The sequence below is a fragment of the Amblyomma mixtum genome, chromosome 1 (assembly GCF_055824585.1).
Source record: "Amblyomma mixtum isolate Tamu chromosome 1, ASM5582458v1, whole genome shotgun sequence".
In the NCBI taxonomy this organism is placed as follows: domain Eukaryota; kingdom Metazoa; phylum Arthropoda; class Arachnida; order Ixodida; family Ixodidae; genus Amblyomma; species Amblyomma mixtum.
In genome coordinates this window covers 15,167,206-15,188,245 of record NC_143012.1, presented here as the reverse complement: position 1 = coordinate 15,188,245, position 21,040 = coordinate 15,167,206, and the positions used below count along the sequence as shown (strand labels likewise).

At 52.7% G+C, this 21,040-nt stretch overlaps 1 protein-coding gene across 2 annotated transcripts in view; it reads right to left on the bottom strand.

The window, feature by feature from the left end:
* Cpes (Ceramide phosphoethanolamine synthase) overlaps positions 1-21,040 on the bottom strand; it is a 96,479-nt gene that overhangs the window by 41,212 nt on the left and 34,227 nt on the right. Inside the window, exon 1 of one of the 2 annotated variants that reach the window (XM_089543863.1) lies at positions 1,337-1,637. The exons of the other annotated variant lie outside the window; for it this stretch is intronic. The gene's annotated coding sequence lies outside the window, so the exon portion shown is untranslated. Of the gene's footprint in view, positions 1-1,336; positions 1,638-21,040 lie in introns of those variants that run through there. 2 annotated transcript variants of the gene reach the window in all.

The window sequence follows — 21,040 nt, the reverse complement described above, 5'->3', positions numbered from 1 at the left end:
ACGAACTAAGTGGCCGGATCGAACCCCGGCCGCGGCGGGGCGCTATTGTGAAACACGCCCGAGAGCTGCGCGATGTCAGGGTGCAGTCGTGAGCAATACGAGAGAGCATTAACAAACTTCTCGCACTTCTGGTTATTGCTCCATTGAATATGAGGCTGACATTTCGATACTGCACACCGAGAGGTATACTGGTTAGAAAAGAGAGAGAGAGAGAGCTGTGCTTGTCACAGATGATTACGGAGTAATCAATACACGAATGTTCAAACTTGCTCCTTCACAAACTTCTCACGACGGTACGTCAAAGAACGACGAGGTGGTCAGAATTAATGATATCAAGTTGTCCAAACAGACCGAAACCTATAACTTCCAAGGGAAGGAATCGCAGTAACGATTGGAGGTTGCTCTGCGCAGCTCACAGCTTCGAATCGTGGGCTGGGCCTTCAAGGTCGCCGCGGCCCAGCAGTGCCCGGTCATCTAGAGCGGCCCGAGGGCTCGCCGCCGTCCTGTTCAACACTCCTTCATCCACCTTCACCTGAACCACTGAAGTGGGTCTAATAAAGTTATTACCAATCAATCAAGTTAAACCAGAGTACTCCGCTATGACAAGAGCCTCCCCAGTGGCTTAGTCGTTATGGTGCTCGGCTGCTGACCCGAAGGACGCGGGTTCGATCCCAGCCGCGGCAGTTGCATTTCGATGGAGGCGAAATGCGAGAGGCCCGAGTACTGTGCCAAGTCACTGCATGTTAAAGAACCCCCGGTGGTCGAAATTTCCGGAGTGCTTCACTACGGCGTCTCTCATAGCCTGAGTCGCTTTGGGGCGTTAAACTCCAATAAAACTATCCGCTTGACGACTATTAATATCTTCGTTCAATCCCTCTTTCATCCCTTCTCGCGGGTCAGGTTCCCACACTGAGTGATACTGCGCCTTTCCTTTTCTTGTAACCAATTACAGTCGGCCTTCCATCATTCGATTTCGAAGGCGAAGCAAAAATTTGTTTGAATCGTGAGAAGTTTGAATTAAAGGGGGAAATTTTAGTATATGTTATGTTCAAGAGACCAAACCTCCACTTCGAATAAACAGTAAGTTCGAATTAGGCAGTTTCGAAAAAACGAGATTCCCATGCACTGTTATTATTGTTAAGCAAGTGAAGTGACATCTCCCTAAGCAATATCCGGATCTGCATGGCAAAAGCGACAAAGACGACCTGAGGGCCATGCACAAAAAGTGAAGTAATCACGTTAGCTAACAGAACGGCAATCAAGGCGGAAAGCTGGGCTAGTTGGTTTGACAGAACGTGGAACAGAACGGCACATAATCAACCATATGGTTACGTACGTTCCAGCCTGTGTCAGCCGCGTGGCCAGCAACCGCACCGTCTCAGCACCGTCAGCGCAGTGGCAAAGATTCGCACCCGTGACCACTTCGCCGCCGATCCCACCGCGCCGGTCACCGAACACTCTCGCCAAGTCGGCAGGGCAGCAGGTTTAAAAGAAGCCGTGGAACTGTGGGATCGGCCCACTGGGTTCAAACTTCAATGGGCTGATTTTCGTGAAAAGCGAAAGATAACGAAAAATCAATTAAAACAAAAACCCGGGACCACGCCACCGCCGTGACCAGCATCATTTCTTGCCGCCTGTCGACTTCTAAAGGTTAGAAGAGGAAAACGAGGGGGGGGGGGGGGGGGGTCATTTCTTCGTTTCTAGATAAGATAGGGCAGCCTGCCAAATGCGGAAACTTGTCGCGCGACAAAAAAGGTATCGGTTGATAACAGAACAGAGAGTAGGGGGGGGGGGGGGGGGGGGGGGCTAAGGCAGTCCATGTGTTTCTTACCGAAAGATAACGACAACCGCAAGGCGAAGCGCCCATACCATATGTGAACTGCTGTATAAGCTGATAAGCTCAGCAGGCCCCGCATATCACCTTTTCTGACTCAGCCGCTTCACATGGGAAAGGAAAGAGCGATTTTTTTTTTTGGTTGTTTGCACAGCCCGATAAGGTGTGCAGCGCGCGCGAGAGGGATATGGCGCCACGCGAGCGGCTCGAAGATAGCGCGATAAGGCCCGGCTCCCTCGTAACTTCAGGTAATGCCCGAGGGTCGTTTCATCATCGTCCGATTCACGACTATTGTCAGCCACAGGCCTACCTATCGCAATGCCTTCCACTTACGATGGAATGTGCTCTCCGTGGTGGCTCAGTCGTTACGGAACCCGGCCGTTGAGCCCAAGGGCGCGGGATCGAATCTCGGACGGCTTCGGCGGCCGTGTTTCGATGGGGGCGAGACGCGAAAGGTGAGGCCGTGTGCCATGCGATGTGATGGAGCGTTGAAGAACACCAGATGGCAAAAATTAATGCGCAGCCTACGACTTGGCCGTCTCTTTCTTCCTTTGTTCATTCCCTCCCTAAATTTTGAACAACTGGTTATGAGGACAAGAACGGCACAGTAACTGCCTCGCTTCTCGGTGGACACCTCAACCGCGCCGAGATGGCAATTTAACGTGGTATGGCTTCCACCTAGCGCCTTTCCTTCTCCAGCAGCCATTATGCAACTGAAATACCACTTAGCAAGGAACTCGAGGGGACATCGAGGAAAAGTTAAGTAAAAGTTTGTTGGATTGAAATGAGTATCATCATTCCTATCATTCCAGTGTCACTGCACTCAAATCACGGGCTAATCTTACTAATCTTGAAAAGCGACGCTGCATCTTCAGGCTGTGCCTTTTTCACAAGTTCTATAATACGCCACTCAATGTTTCAGCAATCTTACCACTTCATCGACAGTCAAGCCGCACCAGCCATCCTAAAGCCGTCTATCCGCCCCCAGCACAGACCACAGCCCATCTTCGTTCGTTTTTTGTTCAGACCGCTCGGGACTGGAACAAACTGCCTGTCGACGCTGTGCACCACTCCGACCCACATTCCTTCAAGACTGCCATCGAACCACTCTTCACTTGAACATTATGCCCATCCCTCATGTAATCCCACACCAAGGGGCACACCAAGGTACTAATAATAAATAATAAATAAATAAATAAAGTACGCTGGCAACTCATTTTGATGAGCCGAATAAGTTTCAAGCATTCAAACGGTTCCTGGTGGGACATTTCTTTCACGGTACGGAATCTGCAAGCATGTAGTGCCTGGAACTTGTCATAATATATGCAGCAATATATTCTGTACTACTTTTGTATCACCAATACCAACTTCACAAGGTGATATGATATGCGGAATCTTTTGTCTCAAAGCCGCACACGAGCTATGCGAGGGACGGCGTAGTGGAGATTTCGGATATTTTTACAAACTATACGGTTCTTTCACATGCAATGACATATCGCACAGCACACGGGCGTTCTATCTTCCGCCGCCAAGCGCCTTAGCCTCTAGCCTCGTGAGAGCATTAGCTATAGCGAGAGCATTAGCCTAGCAAGACTTAGCTTCGTGAGACTTAGCTTCGCGAATTGGGCGAGTTCACCTATACTTTTATGCATCATTTTTAGCACAAATGCCGGTTAGACATGCACACGGCCTTTCACCGTGCTCCCCGTATGGCAAAACAGCGGCCGCCAAGGCTTGAATGAGAGCTCCTTATAAATTCTGACGTCATTTCCTTCGACAACAGGCTGACGACTTCTTCCCGAAGGCAGATTGAGGCAAGCGTGCAAATATGCTCAACTACTATCCAAACCAAAAGTCAGCTGCGTTAGCCATACCAGCCTGAAGGCGTTCGTTATCTCAAGTGCTGATAATGATTATACTGTTGCTAAAGCGGACGTGATGCGCAGTTTTGCGAAAGAAAATACGTCAATACGGTTTCGCGAATTTCGCAGCTTCAGAATAGCGGCGCCCGAAGTTTCATGGAACGTAACTAGTGCTCCTTTCCAAAAATAGACACTTTTAGTTGGCCGTACGTAACGGACTTACGTACGCAACGCACACTACGTTGCGTATGGTACGAATGGCGCGTCCATCACACTTTTAGTTAGCCGTACGTTAGCGTCCTTCCGAGTGGACGTACCAAACGCATCCTAAAATTCTCCGCTGTGCTTCTCCGCGCCATCTGGCGCAAGAAATAAGAACTGATGCTTGAAAAGTTTTTGACATCAGCCAAGCCAAGCCTCTCGCCAATCCTCCTCCAGCCATTCTCGCTGTTTTGTTTGCTTCAGGTTGATTCTCGTGTGCTCCGCGACTACCACAGCAGCTATCGAAATGCCGAGAAGCATTTAATTACTGGTAACGAAGCTGGCTGCATCGCGAGTCTTCTTTTTTTGTTCCAAGAAAAACTATGCAAGCAGAAGAAAATTAAAAAATTGACTAAAAGCCAGAGAAGTGCTCCGCCAGGTGTCGTTGCTACGAGGTAAACACAGTTAGGCCTACAGCTTGAAAATCGCCAAATTATTTGAAAAACAGGGGCTAGTTATCGCTTATAGTTCTGCGTGTGGGCGAGAGTGTGCAAAATAAAAGCTAACCGCTACCATTTGAGCGAGCTATCCCGCCGGAGAATGCAGCGGCGACATGTTTTTATTTCGAAGCGGGCGAGCTGGGCGCCGCCATCTTGTCAACGCAACCCGTAACGTGCCCGTAGCGCACGCACGCAACGGCACGATGCGTGCGTACGTACGCAAGCGGCCCAGCGGTACGGAACGTTCTGCGCATGCGCACTCGCGACCCGCAACGTTCCTGCGTACGTAACGCCGTTCCGTACGGCCAACTAAAAGTGTCTAATGATGCGATTTTCGCACGGAAGCAGCGCATCAATGCTTCCCCCAAAATGCTGGCAGTCCAGAATTCTACAATGTGCGGAAATTCACTCAACTGACACCCATTTGCATTGGATAGAATGAAGTTTCGGAGTGGAATTTCGCAAGCGTTCGTTTAACTGAAAACCTCACTCAAGTGGTATTTCACTGTATACACTCCTATCTACAGGCTAGCCCTGCTACGTCACTCCCGAAAATCTTTTGTTTGTGCCTCTGCCTGACTTTGGTCTTCAACTACAGCTCCTCTCCCTCGCCAGGGGTGGCCACCCTATCTTAGCAAATTTCCATAGGCCTTCTCCCCGTCTAGGATCTGCCGTCCTCGGTCGCAAGTTCCCTTTCCCCAAGGGAGTCCATTATAGCACTATAAACGGCCATTAGTTACCTGTTCTCTTCGTATTACATGCTCCACCCATGCTCACTGCTACCTCTCCATATTAGTTGGTATGTTATTAACTTGTGTTCACTCTCTAACTCCTCCCTCTCTCTTCTTGCCTCTGGACATCATCTATTACGTCTACCTCTCCACAGCTCCTTGAGCTATAACCTCAATACTTCCCGTTAACCTCTATGTATCCCCCCCCCCCCCGTCATTAGTTGAACGATACAGATGTTAGATACTTTTCTGCTGAGAAGTGCCGGTGAGATACACAAGTTCAATCTTGAGCTGCGACTCTCGGACCCACGGAAATACAGAAACGAGCAGGAAACGTGAGCAGAGCATCTTGCGCGGTCTTTCACTCTCTGGTGTATTTACTCTAGGTCAGTTCCAGTGTGTGTGTTTGTAGGCGTGTGTGTGTGTTTGTGTGTGTGTGTGCGCGTGTGTGTGCATGTGTGTGCGCGTGTGTGTGCGCGTGTGTGTGTGTGCGTGCGTGCGCGCGCGTGTGTGTGTGCGTGTGTGTGCGTGTGTGTGAGAGAGAGAGAAGTTTGGGTCCGAGTGTACGGTGTGGTCTAGGGACGCTGAGGGCACGAAGCTCAACCTCCTATTCCAACCCAGAAGCAGACTTGGCGGTGTGTGTATTTTTTGACAAAGTCTGTGTACGTGCATCTCGAGTGAGCCGGCTTCGAACGTCCTTGTGTTCTTTGATTCCCGTTTAATCTATGTCGTTGTGCTAGCGTGCATTCGTTACTTTCCCCTCTGGTAATTGACAGCGTGACGCTCTCCTCCCTCCCCGTTTCCCTTTATCTGCGACAGAAGGCGGGAAGCGCGTTTCCGGTCGGAAGCCAGGGAAACGAAGCTCTCGGTGGAGACCCGCATCCTGCGTCGATCGGAGTGTCCCCTTGCAAACGAAAGGGCCAGAGCGAGCCCGGGCCCCTTCGGAAGTTCCCGGAAGCTAACGTACGCAATCGCGTGTCCTTTTGTGTGCGACTGGGAAAGCAAACACGGTGAAGCGAAAACCGAAAGGGTTGACATAGCGACGCCGACCGAACCGAGAGTTTCTGATTGCGTGCCGGGCCGTGTGCGCCCTTTGTGATTGCGTAAACATGTCCATCTGTCACTAATTATTCATTGCTCTCTGTTTACCGCGATGCTAGTTGTAATTACTGCATCTGCCACTAATTATTCATTTCTATCTTCGATGTTAGTTGTAATTATTGTACACGTCGTTATAATTAATTTGGCCATCCAAGCCACACCCAACCTAAAATTGCGTGGACACTTTGGCAACGAAAGTGTTGAGAGGCGAAAGCCGAGGACACTTTGCCGTGACGACTTCCGGAGGATGTGACGTCACACCGTTCCCGTGGCTATATCGATACCCAAATTGTACATCTTTCGAGGATCTTTACACATTTCTTCATCTAATTTGACACAAATCCGACGTTTTTCCCACCATTCTGTGACAATTTTCATTAAGCCGTGACGGCTTCCGGTGGATGCGGCGTCACACTGTTCCCGAGGCTATATCGACGTCCACGCTATTTCGACGCAATTTCGACATTTTTACCTATAATTAATTACCTAATTAACCTACAGTCACCAAACCTGGCTTCTAGGTCCATTTTTTCCTCCTCTATCTGAAGCAATCATTGGTTTTCTTCTATCTTTTTTAAGGTCTAGAGTTAAACGCGTAGGACACGCTTTGTTAACGGACGACAGTATGAGTAAGTAAAAGCTTTCGCCTTAAAACACGAAAAACTGTATTCCCGCACGAAAATATTCGGGGCGGCAAGTCTCACGCAATGCAAGGCGCCAACACAATCCTTTTTAGCCGCGGTGCTTTCTCCGTTTTTACAGCAAAAATTCGTCCGCGAGTTTTGCAAACATGCAATTAACAGCGTTCAGAGGATAATGTAGACCCGTGATTGTGCAACGTATAATATTACGCTGATCAATTCTTAACCGAAATGCTTAATATTAGATGCCACAATTACGTTTAAACACAACCCCAGAATGCGCGTTAAAGAAACCAAGCTGGTAGTAACTGGTATATAACGGCGGCTTCTGCAGACCGCAGCATTTACCCCTAGTAAGCATTATGATATGCAACTACCAAGTGTTTCAGGGAAGCGCGTCGCTCATTTTTTAAAAATAACCTTTACAGTGTGGCTTTTGCTGCATAGTAATACCAGTGTTGTCGGAAACCAGAAAACCAGCGCATCGCTTTAACTTGACAAGCTGTTTAGCTGATTATTTAGGTGCATGGTTGTTATCAATGGTTTGTAGCTGGCTGTCGCAAATAGCCATGTCAGTTTTCATAGCAATAGCACGATTTACGACGGCACTGTGCCTGAACAAACTTCGGTCATGTCTGGCGAAAATCCCGCGCCTGCGGTCAGCACTCGGAGACGTCCATCGAATCGCGTCACGGATTTTCAAATTCCGGGAGAAATTACCAAGGTTTCTTAAGCCACAGCACCGTCGGAAATCGCGTTTTTTATACCCCAAAAGCTGATATGGCTATTAACAACAACCGGCTACGAATATCTAATTACAACCAGGCTCCTAACCCTACTAGATAAAAAGTTGACTATTCGAATTTAGTTACCTAGTTTACTATTTGAAGCGATTCCCAGGTTTGCTGGTTTCCGTGGACACTGGCATTACTATATGTAGCAAAAGCCGCACTGTTAGTTTAAAAAGCTTATTTAAAAAGAAATAGGTAAATAAAACATGTGCTTGAACTATGACGCACATGTGACGTAGAACAGCACATCACGCGACTGGAACGTGTACAGCGGGGCACAAAAGTGCCCGGGACACGCAACCGCTAGCTCAATTGCATAGCTATATACGTCACCAGTGGCGCGTCCATTTCCCTCGTCAAGGGGTGTTCGTCTGCAAGCTCCTGCTCTGCCTCCATCGTGCTTCGTGTGAGAAGCAGCCCACGCGATGAATCGACAACCTGGCCCTTTTCACAGCCTACGCCGCCCCTCTGATAAGGCGTAGGAAACTTACCTTCCTTTTTTAATTTTTTTTTTCCTACAGCTCTGCAGCGGGCTGCCGCAGCATTATCATTAACAATCGATTGCCCCTTCTAACTGGAACGGACACGCTTTTACAAAACTGTATCGCCGCCAGCGCTACATTTTTTGCGGCCGTTTGCGAGTCCAGGGCACTTCTATCCCCGATAGCACCACACGCTTTCACGAACAGGTTTATCACGTCTTAGAACTCCGCTTTGACTCGTTCCAAGCCTTGGCAGGCTTGTCGCGAAACATTAACTTCGGGTGCGGCCACTGGATGGCACTACACTCACTCACAATGGGTTTTAGGGCTGGCTGGCGGCGTTCTGCTTTGAAAGTAAGCCAAAATTATTAACACTCGAATCTACCATTTGTCTTGATGAGCCTCGCAACTATAAGTAAAATTTGATGTTGTGGGAGCAAAGCCACTAGTAAGCCATTGCTCCTGGGCCCGTCTAAATGGCATATGTTAGAATGCGCAAGAAAAAAGAAAGAAAAATAAAAGTGACCAGCCCGCGCCGCCGGTTGACACAACGGGCTTGGCAGGTGGAATGCCTTTTGAAGAGAGGACTGAGAGTTTGGAGACAACAGACTAGATAGGTGTCTAAAGTAACTATGCTGACAACAAGCCATCACTGTGGTGTAGACTCAACGACAAGCCGAACAGCCCGACATGTGCTCCACATTTCCTGCGACGCTTTGCCGCTCAACTGCGTGTGCTTTCAGATAAATAAAATGCTCCGCTCTCTCTCTCTCTCTGCACTGCTGCACGCGCGCTTGTTCGACTCCCTTGTCTCCCTTATCAGCGTTATAAAAACGCGCCCCTTCCCTCTCTGTGCAAGGCACAAAAGACCCACCTGTGCGGCACGTGAGACGACGCGCAGGAAGTAATTCTCATGTGGCCGCAGTAGCGATTGCAACGAATTGCCCAAGGCACTGCCAAGGCACATCACATGATCGCGAAAGCTGTCGCGCGATGCACACAATGGAATGTACGTGCGGGTTTTGTACAGTGGATGTGCAGGGTCGGTCAAAAGTTCTCAGGCCACAGAGCCAAGAACCATAACCATTGAGCCGCAGCACCGGCTATGCAGTGATCAGAGTGCCTATTTCAATGCAGGAGGAAACTATTTCACTATTTCAAATGCCACTATTTCAAATGCTAGAGCAAAACGATTTCGCAGGCTTTACCTGCCCTTTTTGCACATTCGGCAACCTTAAACTCATCGAATTCTAAAACCGCTTCAGTTGCCCTTTAACGACAGCAGTACGGCAGAGCTTGCCGGGACCAATAATCCAGCTTGTATTTGAACTGAACGGGCAAATCAGAGTTCGCCGTTCGTGGGCAAAACGCTGCCCACTATTTACGAGGTTCTTGACTTGCGGTGGCATTTGTTGCCGTTATCGAAGAGAGGAAATTGCAAGTGTACTTCCGTCGCCCGCGTGAGGACAGGAAGGGAACAGGGATACGTTCGCAGCTAATTGGAAGCAGCCGCGCGGCCGCAGCCCCAAGCTGACGACTCCGAGGTCGTCGGCTTCCGTAATGAAAAGGCAAACGCGCCGGGGGCAGGAAATACTTTTCGCACCCCTGGCACACCGCATTTCTCCAGCTTTCTCCAGGAAACAGAGGCCGCCCATAAGCCTTTCGTTTAGAAAACTGCAAACTTACTCTGCGGGGCGAAAAAAAAAATCTAAGGCCCATTTCTCGACAATATATTTTGTTTTAAAAACGGACGCCGCTCACTAAACGGTGCCGTATTCCTCACCGCGTGATCGACACCGCGTAAGCCGCGGGATTGGAAGCTTCAAATTAGCTTCAAAGGGGGGAGTCGGTGCGACGGGCTGCACTCCCACACCTGGTAGCTCGCGGCCACCGGAAGGGATTTGTTTTGTAGCGAAAGCTTGTGGGCAATTCCTCTGCGCGGGGACGCACAGGCAGTCACTCGAGGCAGGACTTTGTGCAAACGGTTTATTCTCACATGGCAGGGGGGCCGGTCGTCGTCGTGGCAGCTGGATCAGGTGGTCCTTTTGGCAGGGCTGGTCCAGGAGCGAGAGGCCGCGAGCCTCTCCGGTCTCGCCTTATAAAGGCTTTCTCCTCGCCTCTCTCCCCCCGCCCCACCACTCGGGAAGAAGGGTTCCAGACTACCCGCGGTGAGCGGCGCGGGATTTGACTTGCCCGCGAGCAGACCCTACATCTCCCCCCCCCTCAAACGTCCGTCCCGGGGTCCGCCAGCAGGCGTTCGATGACCTCCGGGTCCGGGTCCATAGAGTCGTCGCAGGGGGGAGGGGTGCTCGCCGGGGGGCCGCTCACCGCTGGCTGGACGGGCTCCTCACGAGCCGCCTGGGGGAGCGAGGCGCCTGGCTCCGCTGGGGGCCCTGCCGGCAGCGCCCTCCAAAGCTCCTCGGCCGCCGGGGACAGCAGGTCTGGGCGGCTGGACTGGAGGATGCGGAGGGCCGCCTCCTCCGGGCTGCCCCTCTGCAGTGGCGCAGCGGGGGAAGGCGCTGCAGCCGCCAAGCGCTTTTCCGCCGCGAAGGGGCTGCGCCTGGTCCCGCCACCTGGACCGCGCGCAGTAAGAGATGGCCGCTCCGTTGGCGACCGTGGTCCAGGTGGCCACGTGCCGCAGGACCCTGGGCCGCTTGGGTTGCGGCTGCTCGGCGGCCGAAGCGCCGGCTGGGTGCTGAGGGGGGCCCTGCGCCTGGTCGTCACTGGCCCTCTTGCGTTGGCCTGCACCACTGGGAGGTGCTCTCCAGTGGTTAGGCATGTGGTTTGGCGGGCGGTGGGGGCCACCGCGGCCGTGGAACCTGCGCCACTCGCGCGGCTCCTGCCGCCAGCCGGGTGGCGCGCCTTGATGGCGGCCACCGTTCGACGGTGGTCTGCCTTGCCTTCTGGAGTCCGAGCCACGGGCGTCGGTCCGCTGGAGCTTCCTAGAAGACATACTGAGAGGGCGAGAGCACTGCGAGTGATAATTGATCGAGAGACACGGGTGCTACCTGGTCCTCAGGTTGTAGCGTCGGTTGCAAACCGCACCGCTACCTGCTCGTCCTCCCGGGGGTGAGATCGCCGCATCGCGCTGATTTTCCACCGCTTCGCAGCCATCGTCCTTGCGAAGGTGGAAAGCCTTCAAATCAGCGACATGCACCGGACCGGCGGTTTCGCCGTTTGTCAACAACCGCAACTGGTAGGTGAGCGGCGTAGTCCGTGGCGTAACTTGGTACGGCCCAGCCCACTTGTGCGCTAGCGACGCGGCGAAACCGCGCGCTGCGTTACTAAGTGGGTGCGTTCTCTTGAGTACTAAGTCGCCCGTGTTGAAAACGACGTGACGGCGACCTTTGTTGTACTGATCCGCCTGCTCCATGCGCGCCACATCGAGGTTTTCGCGGGCTGCTCGCTGCGCTGCCTCCAGGCGCTCCCGGAGCCTTGCCGCGTACTGCGAAAGCGGAGGGGGCGCAGGCCCCGCCGCGTCGAGTAGGGCATTCTCTAGCGGAAAAGCGATCTCTCTCCCGAAATTCAAGTAAGCGGGTGTAATACCCACTGACCTGTTCACGGTTGTCCTTGTAGCGAACGCCAGTTCGGACAGCCGCGCGTCCCAATCTCTGTGCTGCTCGGTCGTCGCGACCAGCATGCTCTTCAGATTTCGATTCACCCGCTCGGTTATGTTGCTCTGAGCGTGGTAGGGACTCGTTCTCCTGTGGCGGATTTGAAGCGCCCGACAGGAGTCCACAAAGACTTTGCTTGTGAAATACGAAGCATTGTCTGTAATCAGGTCGGAAGGGAAACCGAAACGAGTGAAAGTCTCCAACAGTTTTTCCCAAATTCGTTCCGACACAAGCTTCCTAAGGGGGAAAACCTCAACCCACTTGGAATAGTGGTCCGTTATTACCAGGATGAATTGGTTTCCGCGCGCGGACCGAGGGAGGGGTCCCATGATATCGCACGCGACCACTTGCCACGGGTAGTTGCTAACTACCGCCTTCATCATGCCAGCGGGCTTGCCCGCCCGAGGCTTGGCTACCTGGCATACCGGGCAGGTACGGGCGTATCCCAGCACATCCTTTCTCATGCCTGGCCAGGTCGCGACACGGCATAACTTGTCGTAAGTCTTACTGCCGCTGCCATGGCCTGCCAGCGCTGAGTCATGGAAGTACTGCAGGAACCGCTTCCGCAACCTTCTCGGGACCACGACTCGGAAAGGGGATGCTATCGCCTCTTCCTCGTCAAGTTGGGGGATGTAGCGGAGCAGCAAGCCATCATCGCCCAGCAGATACGCGTCGTACTTGCCCTCAGCGTTCCCGGTGCAAGCTGCGCTGCTCGCAAGCTCCTTCAGCACCCGCTGGCAAAGACCGTCTGCTTTCTGGGCCTCGATCAGCTCTTCTCTACTGACCGCTACTCCCCAAGACAGATTTCTTTCTGCCTCGCTCCTAGGCAGGCGAGCGGTCGCCGCCACGAGCTGCTGTGTTTCCCTTCCGTCACAGCACCATGCGGGACCTTTGTCCGTCTCCTCTCTCTCCAAACAGGGCGCGACACTCCCGTCCGCCCTCTCTTCCTCTCCAACAGCGGTGACGCCGCTTTTTACAAAGCTGGGCTGCGCCTCTGAAGCGCTTCCGCCAGCATTCCATGGTGCGCGCGATAAAGCATCGGCCACCTTGTTCAAGCTGCCCCGGCGGTACTCGATGGCGTACGCGTAACGTTGCAACGTCAGCGCCCATCTCGCGAGTCTGCCTGCGGGGTTCTTTAGCCTCTTTAACCAAGACAATGCCTGATGATCTGTCTGCACGGTGAAGACCGCTCCGTCTAGGTACATGTCGAACTTTGGCAATGCGAACATGATCGCCAGGCATTCTTTTTCGGTTACGGAGTAATTCCGCTCCGCCGATGTGAGCGTGCGACTAGCGAACGCGACAGGGCGCAGTTTGCCCTCGTGTTCCTGCAACAAAACAGCTCCAACACCGTAGTCACTAGCGTCTGTCTGCAAGACAAACTGCTTGTTCAGGTCGGGGAGGCGCAGACTAGCGGTATTCGCTATCGCGCGAGCCAAGGCAACAAATGCGTCACTCTGTTCCTTGCCCCAGACCCACTTCGAGCCTTTACGCAACAGCAGGTTCAGCGGCCTTGCAAGCTCCGAACAGCGCGGGATGAATTGCCTGTAGAACGCAACCATCCCCAAAAACCTCTGCAAGCTTTTCACATCCATGGGGCAGGGGTAGTTCAGAATTGCCTGCAGTTTGTCATCATTCGGTCTCAGTGTGCCATCATCCACGACAAAGCCCAAGAGGTTCACTCTCTTCGATGCCAACTGCACTTTCTTTGGATTTATGGTTAGACCGGCACGTCTCATTCTATCGAGAACGGAATTCAGGTGAATGAGGTGCTCCTCGAACGACTGTGAGAATATCACAACGTCGTCGAGGTACGCCATGGCGTAGTTGAACCTTGCATCGCCCAGCACGATGTCCATCAGTCGCATGAACGTGCTCGGGGCGTTAGACAAACCAAACGGGAGTCGAGTAAATTCGAAGAGCCCGCGGTGGCAGGTGAATGCGGTTTTCTCAATGTCACCTTCGGCCACCTCAATCTGCAGGTACCCTCTGCTTGCATCTAGGACTGTGAAGAACCTCGCGTTCCCTAACGCGTACATCACAGCCTCGATCGACTGAAAAGGGTACGCAACCGTAGGCGTCAGTGAGTTGAGCTTACGATAATCAACACACAGCCTGACCGATCCATCTTTCTTCGGCGCTAGAACCACTGGTGACGCCCAGGGACTTTGTGAGGGTCTCACCGCACCGGTATCAATCATCTCGTCAAGGGCACAGTCGAGAAGCTGCCTCTTATGCGCACTTAACGGCCTCGGGTTACACCTGAAAGGGCGCGTATCACCCGTCTGAATCTCGTGCTGAAGCAGGTCGGTTCTGCCCGGTTTCTCCGTGAAGCAATCCGAAAACGGGAGTAAAGTTTCCGCGAGCCTTCGGCGCTGACTACTGGGTCCTGAGAAAGACGCAATAATCGCTTCTAACGGGCCACCGTCTCTCAGCGTCTCGAGGGAGCTCACCTGCCTTTCTGTCGCACAGGTGTGGACAACCACCTTTTGTGCAGGACAGCCGGGCAAGGATGCGCTTTCGAAGGGAATGAGGGGGGCGAGCTGGCTGTAACGATAGCCATTCTCCCCCATGTCGAGCACAATGCCTTCGCTCGAGAGAAAATCCCTTCCCAGAATTACTGGTATCGACAAGCCAGGCAGATAGACGAAGCGATGTCTCCGCTTTCTGCCGTCAAAACGCATCGTAAGACGCACTGCTCCCTTTGCCTTTGCCGCCCCAGCCGCCAAGCTTAACGGGGTTTCGGCCGGTCTGACACGGATGTTACCTATCCGGCAGGCCTCGTACACCTCGTCACCGACCAGTGACAGCGTTGAGCCCGTGTCTACGAGTGCGGAGTAGCATCGACCCGCTAACTGCACTAGCATAAAAGGGCTTGAGCGCGGAACGACTCCCTGAGTTCTACAGGCGAGCGGGACAAAGGCCTCCCCGTCGCCGGCGCGGGAGTTCTTTTCCTGACTAGCGCCTTGACAACCATGAAATTCTCCCGCTGACGGTGAAAGGCCGCTGCCACCAGACATCACCGCCAGCGCCTGGCGTTTCCCTGCATACGCCTAGCTTGGCATTCGCGTGCCACGTGGCCGGGCTGGTTGCAATTCCAGCAAAGCCGGTCATTCACCCGCCGCGTAGACGGAGGACCCCTCGTTCCACGAAGCGGTTGGGGACGGCTCTCCCCTTTCTCCGCGCATTCCTGACGCTCGCTCCGCGCGTGGCCTGTGAGACCGGCACGACGCCGCTGCTCGAATGCGTACGGGTCAAGCGCACGAGGGACAACAGGGGGTTCCGCCTGATTTTCCACGGCCATTACCTCGGCGCGCCGAGCCCTCATCGCGCATTCTCGGCCTCCATCCCATGCGCATCCCGGTTCTAGCGATTCGGCCGGCTGGGGGGGCGGCCGGTAGCGCAGTTCGGCGAGTAAATCCGCCTGCACGGTCTTGGCCTCCTGCGCTAGGGCCTCGAGGTTTGTAAAACTGCGGCCCCGCAGATACGGCTTGAAGCGTGGATGGCACTGCCTGATCACACGCGCAACCTGATCTCGGTCGGTTGCCGTCGGATCTGCCCTCTTGTACAGCTCTTGCATTGCGCGTACGTACTCGAGGAGGCTTTCCTCTGGGTGTTGGGTGCGCAACGCGAGCTCATCCAGCATCCGGCGCTCATAATCAGGCGGCAAGAACTCGGCGCGGAAACGGTCTTTGAAGGCCGCCAGCGACTGGAAAGTCGGCTGGCAGCGCCTCCATCGCGCCGCGCTCTCGACGAGTGCTACAGGCAGGACCTGCCCTAGCATTACGTCATCTGGGGCGCCCAGAGCCGTCTGGTAGTCCTCGAGTTGTTGTAGAAACTCGTGGACTGATTTCGCGTCCGTGTACCCGGAAAAGTAGGGGACCTCCATATTTATCCGCGGGCGCGATGCTGTCGCCGATGCTACCGATGCTGCGGCCTGGTTGGCGCCAGCCACCGAACCGAGCTGACGGGCTAATGCGGCAAACATCTCAGTCACCTCCCCTATTACGGCCGCCGCGTCGGCCATCTCACTACCGGCTGCCCCGCCATCCAAAGCCGTGGCTGAAACATCCTTTCTGGGAGGCATAGTTCGCGCTAACTGTCCGGCCGCACCGGCTAACTGCTCATGGCAACAAGAACATTCACATACACAACAATCTATCTACAAACACGCGGAAATACACAACACAAAACGCCCGAAAACTACATAAATAACACAAAACCCCTAACAAATTTACAACACTACACAAGTCGCTACCCCGCGAACATTCCGCCTGACCCGCTCCTTAACCCTATCGGTCCGGCGTGGCCCCGAACAAAGAGGGCCTGCCACGAGTCTGGCTGCACATCCCAAAATCGGCAGAGAAATCGTCCACAAGGTGTTAATTAAAGCCCCACGTTGGGCGCCATTATTTGTGGGCAATTCCTCTGCGCGGGGACGCACAGGCAGTCACTCGAGGCAGGACTTTGTGCAAACGGTTTATTCTCACATGGCAGGGGGGCCGGTCGTCGTCGTGGCAGCTGGATCAGGTGGTCCTTTTGGCAGGGCTGGTCCAGGAGCGAGAGGCCGCGAGCCTCTCCGGTCTCGCCTTATAAAGGCTTTCTCCTCGCCTCTCTCCCCCCGCCCCACCACTCGGGAAGAAGGGTTCCAGACTACCCGCGGTGAGCGGCGCGGGATTTGACTTGCCCGCGAGCAGACCCTACAAGCTACAGTGGCCACGAGCTTGCGATTTCGCTGTGGCGGTTCTCCGAGGAGGCACAGAGACCGACCTTGAGCTGTTGCCTAGCAACCGCCGCAGCTGGCGGATGCCGCGCGCTCGATGCGCCATCTGGCATGACGTCACACCGCGCGCCTCGCCGCGGAGCCGCCGCCGCCGTTTGGTATGACGTCATACCGCGCGCCTCGTCGCTGCGCTCGCCTCCGCTCGTTTCGCCAGCTGTGTCGCATGCCTGATAACATGTCGGAGGATTGAAAAAGAGCTCGCGTGCGTCGCAACCACAGTTGAGGCGGCAGTATGGCAGAGTATCTCAAGCGGAAAAGGGCGGCGGATGCTGCCAACGCCTCCGCGTCGACATCGGCCACTGGTTTGGTTGCCTTTCGCTTCGTATGACCCGGCTCAGCCGAGCTGAGGCACAGCCATTTTTTAATATAAGACGTTTTTCGATGCGTCAAGAGAAGGGTCTGAGAAATACTACCGAACGGTAATTAAGCCGGGAACCGAGAATTTTCAGAACTAGGGAAGACACTCCAGGATGATGCTGCCAGTGACCTCTGCCTCCGGGGATGCCACTCGCCTCTTAGCGTGGCTTGCTGCTTTACTGTTTTACCTTGCATCTATTTTTAACTCAGCGTAAGTAATGCGTAATATTGTCCTTATGTCAATAAACAAACTTAATTCATTTCACTCATAGACGCCTGCAGACCACCTTCGAGCTGACGGAGCCACAACTCCGTCACAAACTTTGTCCTGGTTGCTATATCCCTTGTCGAATGCGCATATTGCAACAGAGTGAAAGTTTGTGACGGAGCCAGAGTGAAAGTTTGTGACGCAGCCACAACTACGTCACAAACTGTCACTCTGTTACAATATGCGCCTTCAACAAGGGATATAACAACCAGGACAACATTTCGGGAGACTTCCGTCACGACATACGACGCCAACGGCGATGCTGCCTATACACCCCGGAGAAAGTCTCCTATACCGCGATCTTTCCGCTCCATAAAAGCTGTCCATACAAAGAGGATGAGTAAGTATGTTTGCCAACGCAGTTGGAGAAGCCAGCACTGGTCGTCTTGAGTGCCCGGCACAAAATACACTTGGGGCAGGAGACACGAACGACATGAATTCAGCGTTTGTGTATCAGGTGCAAGTATGCTTTGCGCCGCACAGCCAAGATGAGCATACAACTCCATAGAGCAAACGGACTTTCGATCCCAGCATTGACGTTGTGGCCATCTGCTGCTAAAGAATCACAGTCTGAACCCTGAGATCAGCACCCCCCCCCCCCCCCCCCGTCCTTGAAAAGAGGCGGCGCTAACTGGGTTTATAGAGGAACACATAGGGGCTTGCAGGACGAGACGGGTGAGGAGAGAGAGGGGGGCAGGCAATGTCCGCCGTCGACACCTGTGCCAAGCCGTTGCTACGCGCACGTCGCTAATAAGCCCGACCGCATTTCCCTCCTCTGGCCCCCGCTGTGCGCATACGCAAGTGGCCCCCGACCGCGGCTCGCAACAGCTGTTCCGGCTCCCCAGGGTCGTTTCGCTCTTCGCAGCGCTTCCCAGCCGGCCACTATAAACACTTCGCTGAGGTGCCCACACCCACGTCTCGTTCGGATGCGTGCAGTGTGGCGGACGAGAAATGCTAAGAGTGATTGGAGCCGTAAGTGAAGCAGTCAGCGAAACAGTCACTTAAATAGTCACTGGAACAATCTTCGAAACAGTCACTGAAACGGTCACTGAAACGGTCACTGAAACGGTTATTGAAACGGCCACTGAAACGGTCACTGAAACGGTCACTGAAACGGTTATTGAAACTGTCACTGAAACGGTCACTGAAACGGTTATTGAAACGGTCTGAAACGGTCACTGAAACGATCACTGAAAAGGTCATCAAAATGGTCACTGAAACAGTCACTGAAACACTGAGTAAAGCAGTCAGATTATAGATCCAAGCGTATATGAATGAAAAACAATGACAATGATAAATGAAAAGAAAAAGCCTCCCCGCACCCCTCCTGCAACGCCATTAAAACACTAAATCAGTCGTTGAAACAGTCAATGAAGTAGTCAATCAAATAGTTAATGAAACAGTCCAACCGATACAGCCGCCGCCGCCGTGGTTCAGTTGGCAAGACACAGTGCGCGATATGCGGAAGTCGTGGGATAGGATCCCATTGACGGCATGTGGTTGGTTGTCGTTTCTTCTACTTTCTGCAAAGTTATCTCTTATCTAAACTGATAACGCAACCGATCAACAACGCCACAAAAAAAGAAAACATTTCCGCGTGGTTTTCTTGGTTTCAGTGACTGTTGGCTTCCTTCGTATGTTATTTAAAACATTCTTTCGTACACACTGTGTCGAATGAGCCCCTCATCTCCCTAATCCTTGTCCGCTGAACAGCGCATCTTGCGGAACATTCGAGAGCGCGCAGAGGTACGCGTCTATTGCTGGCTACAAATTACGCTTAAGAAACCCAGGAAGGACGAAATGGGCTACAAGGAAAGGGAGGGGGGGTAAGTCTTTTTTGGGCCGAACTGCATGCCTCACCACAACCACTACTCCCTCAAACACCAGCCTTTACTCCCTTACAAGACAATGAAAAGGCCGCATCAGCCATAGTTAGCCTACCTAAGGACTAACCGCTCGTCGTGAGCAGCAAGTGTTCCACTTAGTCCCGCTTTGCCCGGTTATTCCCGAGACGGTATAGGAGGCTACGGCTTCCGGCGTTCTCGCAAAACGGGAACGCTTCAGACTGAATCCAACAAACGGACACGCGTGTACACACTCTAAAGCCAGATAGGACTAAATACTTCACAGCTACTCCGGGAATTAACTGCGTCGCCACGACCGCTAGTTCCTAAAAAGACACACAATTACTCCCTTAGAGACTGAATACGAAGAATAGCTTCCCCACGAACTAATCGAGGACTAAGTGGTGCAGTGATCCCTATTTTGGCCACTTCTGGCTCGCAGCGCCTACAAAACCGGTCATTCCCTTCGCCCGCTTCGACAGGAGGCGCGGCAGGGACGTGGCGATGTAGTTTAAATCGAAGAAGCGTGGTGTGCGCCGCCTTGATTTTCTCCTGGTTGTAAATACAGGTGGCCTTCCCTCCGGTCGGCTCTTAGATTCGCGCAGTCAAAAAATAACAAACTGCGCGTGCCACTGACGCTACTGCGCTCAAGGCGTCCGACAGCTGCAGCTGCGAGGTCGTTGAGCGATCGCAGGTGCGTCGACACGAAATGAAAGACCGCCAAGCGGTTTCTCTCTTGTAGAAATTTATCTATTAAGAGTGCCGCCATCTTGCCTGTCGCTCATTCCACAGGAAGAAACAGGTGCCTCGGTGCTTTGACGTCTTTAACACCCTTGAGTTAACGACATTAGTACACAATACCTACTTAATTCCAAACTGCTCTGTACGAAGACAATTCTAGTAAGGTCCACGTAATACATGTTTAAAACAAAAATAACAGACGAGCGGATGTGCCTTCCTGAGGCGTTCATAATGACTCATGCAGCAGTTCTAGAATTCCTAAGTCCTATAGAGGGGCGACGACGATAATTACTTTCACCCTCGTGAGGCTTGGAGCGATGGGGCGCAGGAAAAACGAGCGGCGTGAAAAACGGGAAAGGAGTAAAAAAAAATGAGTAACCTATCCCCTAGCGCATAAAAGGCAGTGCGCTAGAGAACATATTGCTCCCTTTTACTCCCATACACGCGCACTTGTGAGTAGAGTGCGCGGACCGCATAGTTTTGACACAAACATAGCGGACCGTACGCTTTCATTGCATACGTCCGGTAGCATTCCCAAGGCGAATGGCCACATTGGGAGCTACACCGACTCCAGCTGACTGCGAGGTCAGGTTTCCTGAGTATTCTTAGAACGGATTTCCGTACACTCGTATGCAAATATTAGATGCCATTCACGTGACGTCACGGGCGCCATTTTGCTGCCCAGCGCGTAGCCGGAGCAGCAGGCCATAATCATTTCAGACACGCCGGCGGCCTTTCGAAACACTACACACAACAAAATGGCGGCCACTGTTACGTCGGAGAATACTCCCTAAAAAAACATCTGATCATGTTTTACCCTTCTCCGCAATAACTACCCATATTAGCAGCTCTTCTAATGGTTGCGGCTCCGATAGAACTAGTACATTTTTTTTATGTTCTTTTCATTTTGTTCATAAAAAGTCATTTTTTATACAGGCTGGTTTTGAAAATCTGTACAGATCCTTAGTTTTAAAACCGTGAGAGAGACGTCGAAACGGTCTGTTGAGCTTGACTATACATCATGGACATCGTGTACATGATATGGATCAATAATTAAACGATTAATTAACTAAAATTAACAAGTAAACTTTTTATTTTCAATTTGAGGGGGCAAGGTTATACTGCGAAATTCATGATTGTCAACATCGAAGGTGAGCTAGCTGTGTTTTTAAATTTCTTAAACGGCAATGTGGTTCGAAATGCCGAACGTCAGAAATACCCATTTGAAAGCTCGCTGAGTTGTCTTCCCCGCATTGCATGCTTATAAACTGGCGTCTCTAGCATTTGTCA